Source organism: Canis aureus, chromosome 3, assembly GCF_053574225.1.
Source record: "Canis aureus isolate CA01 chromosome 3, VMU_Caureus_v.1.0, whole genome shotgun sequence".
NCBI classification, from domain to species: Eukaryota; Metazoa; Chordata; class Mammalia; order Carnivora; family Canidae; genus Canis; species Canis aureus.
Window position 1 is genome coordinate 61,956,099 of NC_135613.1, and position 3,948 is coordinate 61,960,046.

The following is a 3,948-nucleotide window of genomic DNA, read 5'->3' on the forward strand; positions in this document are numbered from 1 at the left end:
AAAAAAATAAAAGTAATTTGTCATATGGGCCAGAAAAGAAAGAAGTATTGTCTGATTATGAGGAGGGACACGGTTTTTAATCTTTTCAAGTATTTCCCTATTTTCTACTTGTATCCTGCCTATGATATTCAAAATATCTGCCCTGTTGTTGCACATATCTGCCCCTCCCCTGATAATGACAAGATTATAAAATTGAAGATTATAGGAATTATGTCTTCAAGTGCTTGTGAAACACCAGGACATCTAATCTTTTCAACTAATGCCTCATCCTTTCCTTTCCAACCATGCAAACATGTTTTTAAAGTTTTCTTATTTACTCTCACTCTCAATTTTTGTACATGATTTTCCTCCTGCCTGATAAAAATGTCCTCTTATCTCTTCTCTTGGATTACTCACATTCTGTCCTTTCTGGTCTTAATCTAAAAATTACTGCAGGGGATATAAGTCTCTAGGAAATCTACCTGTGTATTGCCACAGAACTCCATTCACGGCTTCACAGATCGAGTAGTAGCTGCTGACTAATAAGTCCATCTCACTAGATTTTAAACTTCATGAAGATAGGAACTGTGTCTTAATCAACATTCTATACCTAGGGCCTAGAAAAGTGTGCATAGATGGTTCAATAATTACTGTATATCTCAGTGGCACTTTCTATTTAGGGAAAATTACAATTTTGAGTTTTTATAATTTATTCATACAATTAGTTGTATCCCAAACAGCTTTACAAACAAAAGCAAAAACACAGAAAATACACTCAAAAACACTACTGTCTGAGGTATTTAGTCTGAGATAGCAGAGCTATCCTGATGGTGTATATGACTATTGCAACATCTTTTTCTACTCCTAAAAGTATTTTATGTGAGCAAAATCAGGTAATAAAATTCATGATAGACAGACTGTAAATGCCAAAATTTCAAAAGTTCAGAAGGGAGAGATGAGTCTTATGTGTGAGGAACAAGATTGAGAGGGACCAGGAGGAAGATTGCTGCTGTAACCTGAAACCAGCGCCATTCAAGGAGCAAGCATAGAGAGAGAGACCAGAGGCAGAGGCAGGCCTCTCCAGATTCACAGGTGGCAGGTTTGATAAACAAGGGAACTTACGAAGGAGGCTTGCTTGGGGCAGCTGCAAGATGAGTGGGTTTCTGCACCTGCTTGTCAAGTTAAGAGTTTATACAGAGGCCTTAACTAGGTTCAGTAATGTACCTGGTCCAGAGAGCCTCAATGCTACACTTTTATCTCCAGGATGTATCTTTGGAGCAGCATCTGGGTGTGGGGAAGGCCTGCGGAACACATACATACTACAAGACAAGTGGAGGAAGGGCTTCCATTTGCTCAGGTTCAGCTTATGAGTAAACTGGTGCTCACACCTTCTTGATGACCTCCTCTATCAGGTACAGTTAGAAATGATATACATTTGACCCCACCTGGAGACTTTTGAATATATGGACTAAAGACTTGTCTACCCAGCTCTTTGCAGAGCCAAGTAATAGAGACAAAGCCATAGAGGAAAGACTTTCCTTATTAGCGTGGTCACTAATACCAGCATTTGTTTAAGGGAACACTGCCTGAAACTACAGCAGTAGACCTCATGCACCATGTACCCTTCATCCTGATACTCATAGGCATGGCCTTTACTTAGATGGTGCTCGCTGTAGTACACTTCCTTTGTTTATAATGGAAGCCCTTTTGACAAAGGCGTGCACGCGTGTGTGTGTGTGTGTGTGTACCTCATGAAACCTTTTTATTTTTTTTGGTTTATAAAATGTAGTTTTATGTTACTCTGCTGTTACATAGGGAACATTTTCACAAGGCTTTTTTGGGACTACAGTCAATGATTAGCAACACACGATAGTGGTCCAACTCTACATGACAATCACTAGACAAACTGGACACCCTCTCACATGTGTACACATCTGCATGGAAAAGTACTAACGTTTGGATTTGAAGCTTGAAGCTCATTTGCAAATGAGCAAATTTGCAATTTGCAATTCAACCTTGGATTTGTGTACTTTATTTCCCCTTTCTAGTGTAGTAAGAAATGACATGCACTTTAATTTGCCAAAAGCAATGCTTGTATTCTGGCAGCAACATGCTACTTCTATTACATAGTAAAGTGAATACCAGGAGGTATTCACAAAGGCAGGAGGTGTAAGTGAATTTTTATTGGGAAGGGAAGTTGTCAACTCAAACAGCAGCAAATGAAGAATGAGTAAGGAAACTTCCTATTGTCACAGATACACAAGACCTCCATCATGTATGATACGGGAGGCATTTCAATTTGTGACCCCCAGCGGAGAAATGCCAAACGCTTTTCCACTCAATCTAATACTTCTGGATTCCTACCATAAAGGAATACATTAAGAGCATGAAAAGTTGCTTACTGAAAGGAAACCCCCGAAGAAGAGTAGGGGAGGGAATGTAGAAATTAAGAAGTTATATGGAACACTTTTAAATTGTAATAACTACATTTTCATATCTTCACAGTAATACAAAACAGTCACTTGCAGAACTGGTTCAGATTACTTAAATACCAGATACATTTTTAGTCCTCTACATAAGTGTTTGGAAGTTACTTATGTTTATATGAAATGAAGCTATTAATACTTTTCTACAGCAGTAACTGCACACCAGGAAGGCCAAGACAAACACAAATCAAGGAATGGAGTTTTCCCAAAGCTGTGGTGTGAAAAGACTATAAACAGTTGATTCCATACACACAAATGGGTTTCTTTGCTATAGGAAATCCAAATGGAATAAAGAATGGAGATGAGTAAAAAGGTTTCTCGAGAGGAAGAAGGATGGCCACCCTGTGTGCATTTAGTTTTCTGCCCCTTCTGCTGCATCACATTCTTCTCCTGCACTGTCTGATGTCCGTGTTAGGTTGTCTCTAAGCAACTGCATGATGAGGGTGCTGTCTTTGTATGAATCTTCATTCAGTGTACCAAGTTCTGCAATGGCCTCATCAAAAGCTGTTTTCGCCAGAGTGCAGACAAGCTCTGGGTTATTAAGGATCTCGTAGTAAAATACAGAAAAGTTAAGAGCCAGCCCCAGGCGGATGGGGTGTGTGGGTTGCATCTCTTTTTTGCTTATATCAAAAGCCTCATGGTAAGCTCCTTGGGAATTATCTATCGTTTGTTTTCGATCATCACCCCTCACAACTTCAGCAAGGTACCGAAAATAATCTCCCTTCATTTTCAGATAGAAGACCTTACTCTCTGGATTAGTTGCGTTGGCTATCAAATACTTATCCAACAATTCCAGCGTCGTGGTGCAGATGGACCTCAGCTCGGACTCCACTTTCTCCCGACAGTCCTTAATCAGCTGCAACTTCTTGTCCGAGGTGTCGGTTTTCTGCTCGATGCTCGAGCTGACCCGCCAGGCGGACCTGCGGCCCCCGACCACGTTCTTGTAGGCCACGGAGAGCAGGCTGCGCTCCTCGTTGGACAGCTCGGCGCCCTGCTCCGGCCCGGCCATCACGCAGGTGGCCCTGTCGTCGTAGCGCTCGGCCTGCTCGGCCAGCTTCGCCTTCTGGATCAGCTCCGTCTTCTCCATGGGGGCGCGGGGAGGAGAGCGAGGGCGAGCACCGACGGCCTGCGGGTCTCATGAAACCATTCTGATTGCCAAATCGCAAGCAAGAATGCTGGTACAGATCAAAGGAAAGCCTCCCAAGGCTCAATACTGGATTCAACGTTTTTTTCCTCTAATTTTTGACATTCATGATCTATGTACAGGCATTTATTTAACTGCTAGGGCAGTAGACAGATGGCCTAGCTCATTGACCTTGACCTTGTCACTGAAATAGAAATAAATTGTGCTCTTTGGTAATTAGAAAAAAAAAGTTATGAAATAGTAAAACACAAATTCTACTTATACATTACAGTTGGATTGATTATTAATGGTTACAGAGTTGAGGTGCAACAGTCAGTATATGCAGTATATGTATTTTGT

The 3,948-nt window shown here is 41.3% G+C and overlaps 1 pseudogene; it reads right to left on the reverse strand.

Moving 5' to 3' along the window:
* Positions 1-2,799: 2,799 nt before the first annotated feature.
* LOC144311167 (14-3-3 protein theta pseudogene) lies at positions 2,800-3,582 on the reverse strand (annotated as a pseudogene).
* Between the last annotated feature and the right edge of the window lie 366 nt (positions 3,583-3,948).